The sequence below is a fragment of the Pongo abelii genome, chromosome 17 (assembly GCF_028885655.2).
Source record: "Pongo abelii isolate AG06213 chromosome 17, NHGRI_mPonAbe1-v2.0_pri, whole genome shotgun sequence".
Lineage (NCBI taxonomy): Eukaryota > Metazoa > Chordata > Mammalia > Primates > Hominidae > Pongo > Pongo abelii.
In genome coordinates, this window is record NC_072002.2 from 95354191 (window position 1) to 95371045 (window position 16855).

Sequence of the window (16855 nt, forward strand, 5' to 3'; positions counted from 1 at the left end):
GGTGCTAGCAGGCACCTGCAGCAGAGAGAATCAGAGCAGTAGAGGGTTTGGGGCCTGGAGGGCTGGCGAGTGCCTCAGCCTTCTGGGAGGCAGCAGGCTGGACTGGGGACTTCTTAAGCTCTGCCCATTCTCCCATATTTCCTTCTCTCAACTGTAAGACGGAGGCTCGTTTCTTTTTTTCTAAGGTTAATTACAACTAAGAGAGACCTTTCCTGCTTTTTTCTTTTCTATGTGCAAGCCCCACAGTGTCTGCTAGCCAGCATTCAAGGCCCCTGAAGGTGTCGCTCAGTCGGGCGTGTGAGCATTTCCCTGCATTTTTGGTTAGCAGCTGATGAGGGGAGATAAGTAGAGGAAGGAGTGGGAGCAGAGGATGGCTGCTTCCCTTCTGTGAGGTCCCGCACAGTCAGTGCTGTTTGTAGGTAGATGAAGCCTCAAGGCTCACCAACATGCCCAGCCTCACCTGGGGGCTGCACAGCTCCCTTCCTCAGGTCTCCCAGGGACCCTGTGGGATCCGCCTGGGCATGACACATTTGTGGCAGTGTGGAAACTTTACCCTAAAGTTGGGCTACTGCAAAATAAAATGAAAGCCCACTGAATTAATCAAGCAGAAACGTTGTAAGGAGCTTAGTCTGAAGTAAAAATTTTAAGTGAAGAGACTGGTGGCATTTGGAAACTCTGAACAATGCATTTTCCTCATGTAAGAAAAAAAAATCTTGTTTTATTACTTTAATTTTTATATGAAGCCTCTTTTGTTCTCGACACACAAGACTCTGTAAGACAGGCGTCTCGGGGAGCAGAGGGAAGGGCTTGCTCTGTGAGGCTTGGTCCTGTGGCGTTGGCGGCATCCACAGCAGCCTGCTCTTTGGGCTGGGGAGGCTCACTGCTTTGCTTTGCCAGTGAAAGCCAGGAGGACCGGGAGTCCAGGCAGCAGCAACGCCATAAACAGGCGCTCCTCAGAGCAGAGACCTCCAGGCTCCAGGGGTCAGTCTGGCTTCTGCATTTCGGTGAGCAGGCAGGGCCCATTATGACTTGCTTTGGAGATGGGGAATGCTGGTTGACAGTTCTGGAAAGGACTCGAAGACAAATTACTTCCACCATGGAGGCAACTTTCAGGCAGCTTGGAGAGGAGGCCAATGCTCAGGCATCACATCTCTCAACCCAGCAGAGCCCATAGCTGCCTAGACAACGAGAAGGCCCTAGCACAGGCTCTGCAACATGCTCCAGACAGCAGGGTTAATGCACCCTGGAGCTGGGATGCCCCAGCATGAGGACTGTCTTCCTGGGAGCTGGCATCCTGGCCAGCACTCAACACATGCTGCTCAGTGACGGAACCCATCCATCGTCAATCAGTTATCAGCATAATTTATTACCCACTGACACAGTAAGGTCTGGAAGGACTTTTGAAATAAGATGACTTTTAAAGACTATACCTGTAAACCCTGTTTACCCTGATGTGATTATTATGCATTGTATGCCTGTATCAAAATCTCACATAACCCATAAATATATATACCTAATATGTACCCACAAAAATAAAAAAAAAATTACACTTGTAATACTTCCTCCCAGCTGCGACCACCGGGGCTGGGTGTGCATGTCTATCGAGTCCTTTCCTGCACACTCACACGTACACATGGATATGGTTGTGCTTGTTTTATAGAAATGGGATCTCAGTTCCTGGCCAGCACCTGGCCTCTCTGCACCTCACAGACTCTGCAGATGCTTACTCGGTGACTTCAGGGATACAGATGAGTGGATAAAGTCCCTAACCCTGAAGCGAGTGGGAGAGATACAGACTGAATTTTACATACAGCCACGCGGAGAGCACCGTGAGACTGGATGTGCACAGGATATGATGGGAACGGTGCGGGGCATCTAGGGAGGTGCTGCCCGGGGTGTGGGGATCAACAACAGAAAGAGAAGACGCCAGAGGGTGAGGGGCACAGAGCTCCTCTTCCCATGATGAGGAGAGACTGTACCTGGAGAGTCCATCTGGTCTGGCTGTTGCCGCAGGTTTGGATTAACCAAGGGCCTGGGACAGAGTGGGCTCTCCCTGGACTAAAAGCTAAACCTCAACGAAGGCATCTGCCTCATGATGTGCTCATTCTAAGTGGGAGGGACTGTGGATCCACGGGGCCGCAGATGGAAGTGTGTGGCAGTGTCCGAGGTACAGTGCTCTGCCTGGTTTCCATGATATGGGCTCTTCCCAAGGGGTCTCCTTGGATGACAAATCTATGCACTTTCAAGAAGGCAACCCCTCTGGCAAACTCATGCCTGCAAGAACATTGTGGTGCAGGTGGCCATCCACATGCTCCTCCTTGGGGACAGGCCCTGGCTCAGGGCCATGAGCAGCAGGGCCCAGGAGAAGAGACTGAGGTTTTATGCAGGGCAGGTGAGGCCTGAGATGCTGAGGGTAGGGGAGTAAGAAATGGTGCATGTCCATATGTGAAACAGCCTGGCCGCCTGTCCCACACACGGGCAGAGTACAGTGAGGCTTGGCCTGGGAGAGGTGACACCTACTGTTCCAAGCATCTTCTTTCTACCACTGACTCACAGAGTTTCAGATTCAATTTCACCTCCCTGTGAGAGCCGCTTGTCTTCAAGTCCCAGTTCACGGCCACCCATCCCGGGAGCCCCACCCCTGTTCCGCATGGTGCATTCCCTTCCACCAAAACCACAAACCTGTCTGCGTCACAAGGGCCAGGTGGAAGCATCTCAGCCATCCCCACAGGGCAGCAAGTGCTCTGGCCGCGGTGCACGGTGGACTGGATTGAGGCTCAAGCCCAGAACTGTAGGATACAGAGAAGGGCACAACGGGCCAGGCCCCTCCTTGTAAGGGGCTTATAAATCACTTAGGTAGACCAGGGTTCCCTGCACCAATAAAAGCAAGTGTGCGGACCTCTGCTTCCCAGAAGTCACGTAGTTCTTCCTATCCCTCCTAAGTTCAATGAAAACCCTGGATGTTACACACAAAACAAATATAAGATGACACAGGAGAGAAGTCGCACTAGCTAGGGCCTCAGGACCGGAGAAGCAACATGGCAGCAGCTCCTTGGGTTTTCTTTTAGCCTCGTCATCCCAGACCTGGAGCTGAAGGCACCAGCAACCTGGATGCACCAACAGGCATATACCAAAAAGCCCCATCAAAAGTCTGCTCTGTCTGTACAAAGATCAGAAAGAGGCAGCCTAAAAGGATGGAACACGTGTGGACAATAACTACCCCACCTGCTGCAGCCCACACACACAGCCTGGAGCTTCACCTCCTGAAGGCTAGAATGGGTGCCCAACAGCCCCTGGCTCTGGTGCTAGAGAGACTAAGCAGGGAGTGAGGACCTGGCCTTTGTCTTTTGTCCATGGGCCCCACAGTCTTGAGTGGGCCTCTCCTCCCTCAAAACACTTAGGGGCCATCCTAACAGCTCCTCCTCCCGGCCAAGTCCCAACTACTGCAAATCCCTTCCCTGCACTCCAAACCCTCCAACCCGTGAGGGGCGTTGCCTCTGTGATGGCTCTCCATATGTCTAAAAGGCTCCAGCTTTTAACTTTCATGGTTGGGTGTTTCCACTGGGTCCACACTGCTCTTCACATCACAACTGAATGTCATGCCCATAGTAAGAGGATGAAACGGGGGGGTCCTGGGCCTTCAAGGACTTGAGCAGAGGGAGCCTTGTTTACCCACCTAACAATAATGTAAAATATAATCCTAGCCAACCTCAAATTAAACCTTTTGAAAATATGTAATGGGGAACCTGCCCCCAATATTTCAACGTTGGTTCTTTCTATTTTCCATAAATGTCGGCCAGCTGAGAAAGAGAAAGAGTACAAAGAGAGGAATTTTACAGCTGGGCCACCAGGGATGACATCACCTATCAGTAGGACTGTGATGCCCACCTGAGCCTCAAACCAGCAAGTTTTTTATTAAGGGTGTCAAAAGGGGAGGCAGTGTAAAACAGGGAGTAGGTACAAAGATCACATGCTTCAAAAGGCAAAAAGCAGAAGTACTAATAAGGGTCTAACAAAGATCACATGCTTCTGAGGGAACAGGACAAAAGGAAAAAGCAGAACCACTGATAAGCATCCAACAAACACAAGGCAAAGGGCAAAAGCAGAACCACTGATAAGGGTCTATGTTCAGCGGTGCACGTATTGTCTTGATAAACATCTTCAACAACAGAAAACAGGGTTCGAGAGCAGAGAACCGGTCTGACCACAAATTTACCAGGGCAGAGTTTTTCCCCACCCTAGTAAGCCTGAAGGTTCTGCAGGAGACCAGGGCGTATCTCAGTCCTTATCTCAACCACATAAGACAGACAGTCCCCGAGTGGCCGTTTATAGACCTCCCCCTAGGAATGCATTCCTTTCCCAGTATTAATATTCCTTGCTAAGAAAAGAATTGAGTGACCTCTCTCCTGCTTCCACGTCCATTTATAGGCTCTCTGCAAGAAGAAAAATATGGCTCTTTTTGCCTGACCCTGCAGGCAGTCAGACCTTATGGTTGTCTTCCCCTGTTCCCTAAAAATAGCTGTTATTCTGTTCTTTTTCAAGGTGCACTGATATCATATTGTTCAAACACACGTTTTACAATTTGTACAGTTAACACAATTATCACAGTGCTCCTGAGGTGACGTACATCCTCAGCTTACGAAGATAACAGGATTAAGAGATTAAAGACAGGCATAAGAAATTATAAAAGTATTATTTGAGAACTGATAAATGTCCAAGAAATCTTCACAATTTATGTTCCTCTGCTGTGGTTCCAGCCGGTCCCTCCGTTCGGGCTCCCTGACTTCCTGCAACAGATATGTCTTTGCCTCTAAAACTTTAGTAAAGGTTTGTTTTTAAAAAACATGATGTTGAACTGTTAACCTCCAGGAAGTTGCCAGAAAACATTATAATTTATCATTTCCACTGGGTGCGCTGGCTCATACCTGTAATCCCAGCACTTTGGAAGGCCAAGGTGGGTGGATCACCTGAGGTCAGGAGTTCAAAACCAGCCTGACCAACATGGTGAAACCCCGTCTCTACTAAAAATACAAAAATTAGCTGGGTGTTGTGGCATCCACCTGTAATCCCAGCTAGTAGGGAGACTGAGGCAGGAGAATCGCTTGAATCCGGACAGCGGAGGTTGCAGTGAGCTGAGATTGTGCCATTGCACTCCAACCTGGGCAACAAGAGCAAAACTCCATCTCAAAAAAAAAAAAAAAAATTATCATTTCCACTTATTTCCTAACATAGCTACCACTTTGTCACCATTTGGACCTGTAAACAAATGTGACTGTTCCCCTGTATTTTTCCTTCTGAGATGAAGGCAGGCATGTCAGTGGCACACAGCCTCAGCTCACAGACATCATATGGTCAGGTCGGCACCAACACAGCACACCACCCCAATCATTAGTGTGTTCCTCCTCTCCAACGCACCCCAAGCAGAACAAAGGCCCAGATGCAGGGCTGTTAGCGTCTCTCTTGGCAGCCCCACCTGGGTGCTGGAAGGCCCCACTGTATTCTGCCAAGCAGGCAACACAGTCTGGGGCACGTGTGCCATGGCAGACACTGCTGGTGTGACCCTTGGTCATGGGGGCATCAGGACGCCTTATCTCAGTGGAAAGTTTCCACCTCCCTTAGAATCTAAAGGCGTTAACAAGTTCATTGAAAACGATCAATTACAACCTCCTCAATGGTCAGATCTAGTCGTCCCATAGGAAACACAACAGCTCAGTGGCAGCTTTTTTGCAGTAGCATTTTCAATTTTCTGGTAAATGTCCTCTGTAGAGAGCGTCAGACAAGCAGGGGAGGTGCGTGCCCGTTTCACCCTGTCCTGACTCCTTACATCCTCAGAGCACGAGACAGTCCACAGGCTGCTCACTCCCCATTTCCACCTTCCCAGGGAACTTCAGGGGAGTGCACTAGCCCTCCCTGCAGACCAGGAAGGTCTGATCCTCCCCCCACCGTAGGGGGACTGTTCTCACAGAAGTCCCTTCAGGGCCCCTTCTCCACACCACAGCCACCTCTTTTGGGGCCCCACAACTGCAAACACTTGAGGATCCAACAAACCGGAGCCCCCTTTGACCTCGGTCGTGCTGGCCAGACCCTAACATCCCACGCTGACCCCTCTGGCCTTGGCCCTGTGCTCCAAGGGAGTTTCAGCGTATGTAAAGGTGCAGGGCTCGGTGTCACCATATGGAATAATTACCACTTTTCAGTGCAAGACTCTGGCCAATCAAAACAGTGAAAGTTAACAAGTGACACCCACTGGGCCTCACGGGCCACACCCCCGCTGTGGGTCCTCTGTTGTGGTTCCTGCCTGAGAGCATCATGTTGCGTGTGGACGTGTGTGCAGGATAACACATGGGCAGTGTTGCGTGTGGACGTGTTGCAGGATAACACATGGGCAGTGTTGCGTGTGGACGTGTTGCAGGATAACACATGGGCAGTGTTGCGTGTGGACGTGTTGCAGGATAACACATGGGCAGTGTTGCGTGGGGACATGTGTGCAGGATAACACACGGGCAGTGCTGAGGACAGGGCACGGCTCTTCATGCAGTAGCTCACTCAGGGCAGCAAGCTTGGAGCAGGTACTCCTGGGGACACAGGCTCAGGGATTCAGGGCCCCGGAATGGCCTGGACAGGGAAGGTCTTTTGTGTAACCCCCATGACAGGCAGGGCAGCAGCAACGCTTCACCATGTTTCCAGACAGACTTGGGGTCCTGGGAGGAGGCGCTGCAGAGGGTGGAGCTGGGGCCATGAGATGTGCCCAGGCCTGTCCTCTCTTCCTCCCCCAGCGTCTCTGATGCTCTGAGCTGCGTAGGGAGGACGATCATGGGAACACGGCCTAAGATGAATGCCCGGGGGTTTTGAGCAGCAGGGAATGTATCCCCTCATGGTGCAGCACGTCTCAGCAGCAGGCACACAGACCACCCTGTACAAAGGCAGGTTCTGAACCCCTGGGCCTGGGGTGCAGCTCGAGGACACTCAGGTGAGGTCGATGCCATGGGTTCATAAACTAATTCTGAATAACAGGAGGCTGATGAGCTAAGTAATGTCTATCACTGTCAAATGGCTGTGTGAGCTGAAAGATGAACACGTTCATAGGCAGGGGGCAAAAGAGCAAGCAGCTCAGTGGAGGAAACGGGCCGACACCCCACTTGGAGGAGGACCAGCAAGTGCATGCAACTCTGGTTCTTCCTGAACTCTTGAAGAGATGGGCTGGCCATGGTCTGCACCCTGAACCCCCTTCCCAGCATCCAACGGCCCAGGGTGCGTTTGGTGCCAACCACCCCGCCCGCTTCCAGTGAGCTGCGGCTGGGGTGAGAGAACACACAACCTCTGCCTCTGCAGTGGGAGGTGCAGCTGCGGTGGCATGGGGACGAGGTGACTGAATTTCAGACAAAAATCCATTTCTCCATCTCTTTAAATGTGAACCATTGCATATGGACTTCATTAGTGAAAAATTCCAAACTTTCTTAGAAATAAAATTTGTTTTAAAGAATACCCCATTTCTAAAATTCCAACTTTGATTTCTAAAATACCTTTTTACGAGAAAAAAATTGTCACTGCTTCTTTTTCAAGCAATATGTTAAATCTGGTATTTTCCACAAAGTAAACAATTCAAGGAGTCACATTTTTTAGGCAACTGTCTAACCACCCTCTCTCCCCATATACTGTTTTTAGTCAAATTACGTTTTGTGTGTGTGTGTGTGTGTGTGTGTGTGTGTGTGTGTGTGTTTATGTATAAACTTTTTTTTTTTGGAGACAGTCTCGCTTTGTCACCCAGGCTGGAGTGCAATGGCACAGTCTCAGCTCACTACAGCCTCCACCTCCCAGGTTCAAGCAATTCTCATGCTTCAGCCTCCTGAGTAGCTAGGATTACAAATGTGAACCACCACACCCAGCCGTCAAATTAAATTATATTTTCTTCTTCCATTTCTATTTTGAAGTATCCGTAACAAGAGGGGAAATTGAAGTCTGGTCCTATGAAGCTCTCATGGTTACAAGTTTTCAAACTAAAGATTTTCTAAGAAATATTTTCTTACAAACAACCCCTTCTGTTACATAAAGGCTTGACCTGATTTATTAAAACTATCCTGACTCTGGTGAGGAAGGGTGGTAACTGCTGAAGGGGCCTCTTCCAGAGGGTTCCAGGGTCCTTCTCTCGGATGGAGCCTGTCCAACTGCACTCTGGGGAAGGGAGAGAAACAGGAAGGCGTCGCCTTCACGCTCCGGTCACTCAGGAAGGTGGCTGTGCATGCCTGAGGGCTTGCGCCCAGGTGGAGGTAGCCATGGTCCCGAGACACGCCCTCTGCCCACGCCTCCCTACCAGCCTGGCTGGATGCCTGGAGCGCCCAGTCATCTTCATGGTGGCAGCTGCAGAAGTAACGACAACTCACGGGCATTTGCAGAACGCACCAGGCCCACGCTCAACATTGCATTTGATTCCTGCGAGCGCTCAACAAGGGAAGCACCAGACAGATGCTGAAATTTAGGCACGGCAGCACTGCTTTGCCTCCCTTGGCAGCACAGGGCTGCAGAAGGACTCGGAATTGCGGGGAACCCTCTGCCTCAAGGCGCTCCACCAGGACACAGACACCCCCTCAGCGGCCCCTCTGCTTTTTCTTCAGAATCTGATACATCAGGCCTGGACGGGAGATGGTGCCCTCGGGCGCCAGAGTGTGGGGTCCTCTTCACAGCCACTCCTGATCTTCCAATTCCTGATCTTCCGAGTTTCCTGGCTCACACTGTTCCTTGTTCTCAAACCACTCGCTTCACTGCTTCCGATTCAACTTTTCATTACCTAACGTGAGAGATACAGCTCCTTTCTTTCCCTCTCAGGATCAACGACGGGTTTAGGTCACCATGGAGAGGAGGAGTCAGAGCTCACGCATCCGCCACACTTGATTTCAGGGGATGAGTGGCTGCTCACGGGCAAAGCAGCTGCCAGCTTAAACGGTAAGAAATTAGTAAAGAAAGGAAGGAAGGAGGGAGGAAGCCGGAAGGGAGAGCACGTCTCAGTCCCTCAATGACGCCATCACGACGCACCACGTCGGAGACTTCAGCTGCCAGATCAGCACGGCCTATTAAGGCCTCGTCCAGTCCCAGCTTGTCCAAGGGTGGTTAAGACCAAATTCCCTCCCCATAATTAAACAGCATATAGACACATACAAAAATACCACAGAAGAACTACACCACTGGGTCAAAACACATGCCAGAACAATATTTCATTTTAAAAGACAACATAAATGTCAACATTTAAAAAGCCTGCCACAGAAGGTGAAAAACAAAACGTGTTGTGTACTGATTAGTCTCAGAACTCCTTGGCAGTTTTATCTTTTCCAGAAAACTCTGTCTTCGAACCCCAAGACCTATCTCCTTGTGGCATCTCCACAGGCTTGGTCTACAGCATGCATCCTCAGGGGATTCTTCCAGGCTCACCTGGCCACGATCCCCAGCACAGAACAGCTCAAGATCACCGTCTACCCCCATCTGCCAGAGAAAATCTATTTTCCACCAAGACCAGGACTGTCGGCTGTCAGTCACCGAGGACACCCAGGTTGATGGTTGGAGGCGACCAGCACATTCTGATGAGGGAGGTGACGGTACCTGCCCCAGGACCTGTGTGCACTGCAACAGGCAGCCTGCAAGGCACGTGCCAGAGGCCAGGGCCTGAGCAACACACACAGCACTGCCCAGGTGGGCCCTGCACCCTTGCAGTGAGGGGCAGCCTCAACCAACGAAAACACCACACACAAAGTCCTAGTTTCCATCTAAGAAGTGTTTCTGGAACTTTAAGCAACGTTTGATTTCCACAGATATGGGGAAAAAGGAACCCTGTGGTGCATAATTCTTAACTTACTTTAGGTTCCTGTTTCTGGACTCAGTGGACTCAAGTGTAGCCAGGTCCAATCTGTGCACTTGCCTCTGGAATGTTCTGCCAACGCCCTTTCCCCAGTTTTGCTGGAGAAGGCTGCAGGCAAGGAAAGGAGGCTATTCCTGGCCCTGACCCAGGAGGAGAGACGGGAAAGGAATGAGCAGACTTGAGCTTAAATTTTCATTGGAAGTATTTAAGAAACATCTCATCTTGGTCCTGGTTCTCTATTAAAAATACCACCCCAAGTAATCTGTACTCACTATAGAAAAACTGGATGTAAAAGTAATAATTAAAAAAATCCCTGAAACTGTAACTCACTCTTCTATTACTGTAGTCAGCATTTGCTATGTCTCGTCCAACAAGCTGGGGTCACCTCAGGAAAGAAGACTCTACCGTACCCACTGCCCTCCCTCCAAGCCCCTCCTCCTGTGGCGTCCCTGGTCGGGTAGTGCTGCCTTTTGAGAAGTCACTCTGGGTGGGGGTCTCCACCCTCCTGGGAAGTCTCTGGAACAGAAAGCAAGAGGAGACACAGGAGCATCCAGGCCCCATCCCGCCCCGAATTCACGTGGAGCCAGCAAGGGGCGCCACAACAGTCCAGCAACAGGCACCTGGTTGCCGACATCACTGGCTCACGCTCATTCCCTGTGCATTTTGTTTAAAATTTTTGAGAGAAAATTTACATACCATAAAATTAACCATTTTAACCACTTCAAAGTGTACAACTCAGTAGCTTTAGCATATTCACAATGTAGTGGAACCATTACCACTAATTACAGCACATTCCCATCACCCTAAAAAAAAAAATCCGTATCTCCCAATGCCTTCCTCTCCTCAGCCCGACAACCATTAATCTACTTTCTGTCTCTATGGATTTTCCTGCCCTGGACACTTCATATAAATGGAATCTTACAACACGTGGCCTGTGTCTGGCTTTCTTTCACTTAGCATCATGTGTTCAAGGTCATCCACATTGTATAAGGAGTTCAGTATTCCATTGTGTTGATATACCACATTTACTCATCCATTAATTTAATTTGGGTTGTTTCTAGTTTCGGGCTATTGTGAATAATGCTGTTGTGAACATTTATGTACATTTGATAAGTGTTATATCAAATGTTCAGTTGAAAAGGGGGAAGAAGGACAGCATGTTGCTCTTTTGGTTTGGATGTTTAGTCTGGGCTTTCCAGAGAAGCAGAACGAAGTTTTTGTGTGGACACGTTTTCCTTTCTGCTGGATATACACCTAGGGGTGGAACTGCTGGGTCATATGGGAACTCTGTGGAACTTTTTGAGGAACTGCCAGACTGTTTTCTACAGCGGTTGAAACATTTTCTATTCCCACCAGCAGTTCTGAGGGTTATGATTTCTCCACATTCTTGACAATACTTGTTTCTGTCCATCATTATCAGCCATCACAGTGGGTGTGAAGTGGTGTCTCACTGTGGTTTGCATTTCCCTGATGACTGGTGATGCTAAGCATCTTTTCATGTGCTTATTGACCACTTGAATATCTTTTTTGGAGAGATGTCTATTCAGATCCTTTGCCCATTTTCAACTGGGTTGGGTTGTATGTCTTTTTTTTTTTTTTTTTTTTTGAGACAGAATTTCAGTCTGTTGCCCAGGCTGGAATGCAGTGAGGTGATCTCAGCTCACTGCAACCTCTGCTTCCCAGGCTCAGGCCATTTCTGAGGCTGAGTGCCTCAACCTCCCAAGTAGTTGGAATTACAGGTGCCCACTACCATGCCTGGCTAATTTTTGCATTTTTAGTAGAGACGGTTTTGCCACGTTGGCCAGGCTGGTCTTGAACTCCTGACCTCAAGTGATCTGCCTGCCTCGTTCTCCCAAAGTGCTGGGATTACCACCATGCCCAGCTGGGTTGTCTTTTCTGTTGAAGTGAGTATTCTTTACATATTCCGAATAAGAGTCTCTTCTAAGAAACATGACTTACAAATGCTTTTGTCCATTTTGTGAGGGGTTCTGTTTTCTCAATAGCGTCCATTGACATACAGCAGGTTTTAATTTTGATGAAGTCCAATTTATCTAATTTTTCTTTTTTGCTTGTGCTTTTGTTGTTATATTTAAGAAATCATTGCCTAATTCAAAGTCACATCCCTGTGCCATTCTAAGTAAAGTAGCAAATAACATTATCTGTTGCTCTGGTAAAAACAAGCACACAAAAAACCAGAAACATAAATGTCACCATATGCTTGGGCCCAGGCTTAGGAGAACATTTCCATTGGCCTTGGAGAAGTGAGCCCTGAATATCAGGCATTATTAGCTGTCTGGAACCAGCATGATATAAAAATGAACAAACCAACTACCCAATGTAGAAAGTCCTTATTAAGTAATTAAGTACCACCATGTTCAGCCACTGGGTTTCCAACATCATGAGAGTGTGATGCACACTAGGAAGCATGTTGCTTGGGGCTATGGAAAAAGTTTGTCGTGGAGGACAAAGACAAGACTCAGAACTACAAGGGCAGGGGTAACAGCTGGACACCAACCCAACCTGCTTGGAAAGGGGCAAACGTGTCCGTGCGCGGTGGCTCACGCCTGTAATCCCAGCACTTTGGGAGGCCGAAGTGAGTGGATCATTTGAGGTCAGGCGTTTGAGAGCAGCTCGGCCAACATGGTGAGACCTCATCTCTACTAAAAATGCAAAAATTAGCCAGGCGTGGTGGCACGCGCCTGTAATCCCAGCTACTCGGGAGGCTGAGGGAGGAAAATCGCTTGAACCCAGGAGGTGGAGGTTGCAGTGAGCCGAGATTGTGCCACTGCACTCCAATCTGGGTGACAGAGCAAGACTTCGTCTAAAAAAAAAAGGGGGCAAACCCTGGGGAGACCCCACCTGGGAAGGGGAAGAAGGTAAACACTGATGGGAAGGGGAAGAAGGTAAACACAGTTAGGAAACAATGGCTCTTTCCTAAAAACCCCTCAAAGTAAAAATAAAGCGAACTCAGACACACTTTTCTCTGCCAAAAGGAAATGGTGCCTCAGTTGGAGGTGGCTCTGGAACTGCTCCCCTGTAAGTTTGCTAAGCCTCCTTCAAAGCGCATGGCTACTGCCTCACAGAAGCCACTGAGTTATTAGTCCTGGGGCAGTTTCCAGGTCACAACAGGTCACTAATGCCCGAATTTCCTTGGCTTTGTGGCTTCAGGATACGGGGAAAGGCATTCAGTCTGTAGAGTTAGGGAAGCTTTGCCCCATCCCAGGGCCACCACCCACTGCCTGGACCAGTGCTGAGCCCCGTGTTAACATCTATAAAATGGGATGTACCACCTTCACTCCCACAGAGCTCCTGTAAAACCCCAAGGCTGTGCCTAGAGCCCTCACCTTTTGTACTGCGGCAAGTTCACAGCCAAGCCTGTTCTTTCCAGGGCCTGTATCCCCTCCAGGTCCATGAACCAAGGGCTGACGTGGAGGCTGAACTCCCACCTCTCAGGAAAGTCCTAGAGGCTCCATAAAACGTTCCCACCTATTTCCTCCTTGGTCTTCCCAGACCTTGAGGCCAATGACGACTTCCTTTGACAGAGAGGGGAACTGAGGCTGGAGGCCGCTAGGTGACAGCAGGGTGACAGACAACTCCTGGGCTCAAGCAATCCTCTCACCTCAGCCTCCCAAAGTGCTGGGATTACAGGCGTGAACCACTGCACCTACCCACAAGTGCTTTTAATCATGTTTTCCACTATGTCCACCTGGAAGAACTCAGTGCACTGAGAAAAGACTGATGGATGCAGCCCACATTTAGTTCACACTCGGGGTAACAGCATTACCCAGGTGCTCCGACTCCAGCACTGGGTGATGCAGGAGGATAACCTCCCAAAACCCATACCCCTTTGCCAAAGTAAAAAATGTTCATTGTAGGCTGGGTGCAGTGGCTCACGCCTGTAATCCCAGCACTCTGGGAGGCTGAGGCGGGCAGATCACGAGGTCAGGAGATTGAGACCACCCTGGCTAACACGGTGAAACCTCGTCTCTACTAAAAATACAAAAAAATTAGCCGGGCTTGGTGGCGGGTGCCTGTAGTCCCAGCTACTTGGGAGGCTGAGGCAGGAGAATGGCATGAACCCGGGAGGCAGAGAGTGAGCCGAGATTGCACCACTGCACTCCAGCCTGGGCGACAGAGCCAGACTCCGTCTCAAAAAATAAAACAAAAATGTTCATTGTAAAAAAACATGATCTCTCATGCATTTGTCTGTTCATTCCTAACCAATGCTCAGGGAGAGCACCCAACATAGGCCAGGCTGGGATCAGAAGACTAAACAGACTGGAGAAAATGGATTAAACAAAGCAGAAAGAAAATGCCCCATAATCCTTCTTCCTAACAGTCTAGTACACACTTCCCCAGACTATTTAGTGCAACTAAACACATGCTAGATGGGAAACACATTAACACTTTAATAATTGTTTTGCTGCAGAAGTGTGAACATAATGTGTGTCTTAGCTCCAGCGGCCATAACAAAATGCCACAGATGGTGCAGCTTAAACTATGCACATTTATTTCTCACAGTTCTGGAGGCTGGAAAGTCCCGTATCAAGGTCTGACTTGTAACAGTTTCTGGGGAGGGCTCTATTCCCAGCTTACAGACAGCTGCCTTCTTCCTGTATCCCCACGTGGCAGGGAGACCGAGATCTCTGGTGCCTCCTCCTCTGCTTATGACACAATCTGATTAGGTCAGGGCTTCATCCTTACGATCTTATTTAACCTTCATCGCCCCCTAAAGACCCTGTCTCCAGATACAGCCATACTGAGTGCTAGGACTTCGACATAAGAACCTGGGGTGACGTGATCGATTCAGTGCACTACGCACACTGTTCTGTAATTGTTCTCTTGCTGAGTGTATCTGAGTCACATTCTCTGTCAGGGCACATCCCTCGTTCCACCACTGCAAGGATGTTAGGTGTTCAGGCTTTTGCCAAATGTTCACCATCACAAAAAAACACCACAGTGAACAACCACACAGACCCGCCGCTGAGCATCTAGGGTGGTCACTTCCTAGATGCACGACTGCTGTGTTTTGTGTTAGTGTTTTCTGAGAGACACCCTCAGGCTTGTTTCTCTGAGATTCTGCAGGGGGTACCTCTAAATCCCAAAACTCCAAATGTCCACCAGCTCCAGTCACATTGGAGGTGAGTGCCTGCTGGGATGTCATGCTGGTAAGAGCGTGGCAAGTTCTGAGGGGTTTCCTGGAGGAGGTGGCTTCCAAAAGGGAGAAGAGGCTGGCTATACCCGGAGGGTCTGTGGGTGGTGACCCAGAGGTGGAGGAGGAGAGAGCAACTGATACATCTTGAAACAGAAATTCACATTTTTTCCTGGAAAGTATCAGTGATACAGAGAAGCACATTAAAGAGGAGGGAACAACATTATAATGTAGGAATTGGAGCAGATAACTTGATCAGGTTTAAATATGCACATGCGCTTTTAATCAAGTTGTTCCTTGTGTCTCTACCGGAAAGAACTCAACCCGCTAAGAAAAGACTGATGGACACATCCCACGTTTACTTTACACTCAGAATATATACCTGTTTTTCAAAACCAGTACCTCTTTATTTCAACTCCAGACCTAATGCCCAAGTAAATGCCAACTTACAATATATACTTCCTACTGCCTTCAACATTAAAAACAGAACAAAGGCCCCGGAGCCACCACACAGCAGCTGGTCCTGAGTCTCAGCTCCCACTCAGGTCTCAGCCTCAAGAGAAAGGCAGGCGACAGTTAATGTTGGCCACAGCTTGCTATGGAAGAGGGTGCGGCAAACATTTCTGTGCGGGACTGGAAGGGAAATATGGGAAAGAATGAAAGTACAAGTCAGCCTTGAAGACAGCCTCCCCCGTTGTTGCCTGCTGTGGAGAAGGCCGAGCTCCCGACAGGGCAAACAGCTCACTAAAGTGGAGAAATGCTCCTCCCTGGTGCCGTGGCAGCCACAGGCAAAACATGATCTATGTAAACAGCCCTTCACGATGCTTAGAAAACAAACAGGACACACACACATGTGCGGGATAAGTCACAGTCCAGACGGGAAGCACGCACACACACACAGGATAAATCACAGTCCAGATGGGAAGCACGCACACACACACACACAGGATAAATCACAGTCCAGACGGGAAGCACGCACACACACACAGGATAAATCACAGTCCAGACGGGAAGCACGCACACACACACACACAGGATAAATCACAGTCCAGATGGGAAGTGCACACACAAACACACGCACACGGGATAAATCACAGCCCAAATGAGAAGCATGCAAGCGTGCACACACACACACACACCACAGTATAAATAGCCCAAATGGGAAGCCCACACACACACACGTGCACAAGATAATCACAGTCCAAATGGGAAGCATGTGCACACACACACACACACACACACACACACACACAGAGGCATGGGATAATCATGGTCCAGCAAGACCACATATTGCCTTAGACAAGAAACTTTCTTTTCTGTGCTTGATTCTTCCAGATACAGCTGTGGTTTGCTCCTAAGACCCACCCAGCACATGTGAGATGGGGAGACCTGGATTGCATCCCCATGTCTGTCCCAGTGGAGATATCACTGGAAAAGCTGCAGTGATCTCTATAAAAATCTCAACCACCCGCTCCCGGTAGGTTCAGTGCTGCACTCTAGGAGGAGAATGGGTCTGACTCCTTAAGGAGATGCCTCTGGTCCAGGCTTTGTAAACTTAGGTCTTCCAGCCAGATTCCTCCGAGCTCAGTGTCCGCTGCTGCTGGGCTGAGGGGAACCCCACTCCTTCACCACCGACTCCTGCTCCTGGCTGCACCTGCCCTTCCAACAGGGTCTCCTCTCAAGAAAGGGAGAATCCTGCAGCCTCCTGTGCCTGCATGCTGAGAACCCATAGAGAGGAGCATCCCTGGAGAATCCCAGCTTGCAGCCATCTTCCCTCAAGCCCATTTCCAGTGCCCAACCTGGCTTTCTGATCATTTTGCTTTAGGAATGCCTCCGACCATGGCACTTTGGTAAAA

At 49.4% G+C, this 16855-nt stretch overlaps 1 protein-coding gene across 1 annotated transcript in view; it reads right to left on the reverse strand.

Annotated features, from left to right (window-relative positions):
* PARD6G (par-6 family cell polarity regulator gamma) overlaps positions 1–16855 on the reverse strand; it is a 102616-nt gene that overhangs the window by 8179 nt on the left and 77582 nt on the right. The window lies entirely within an intron of this gene.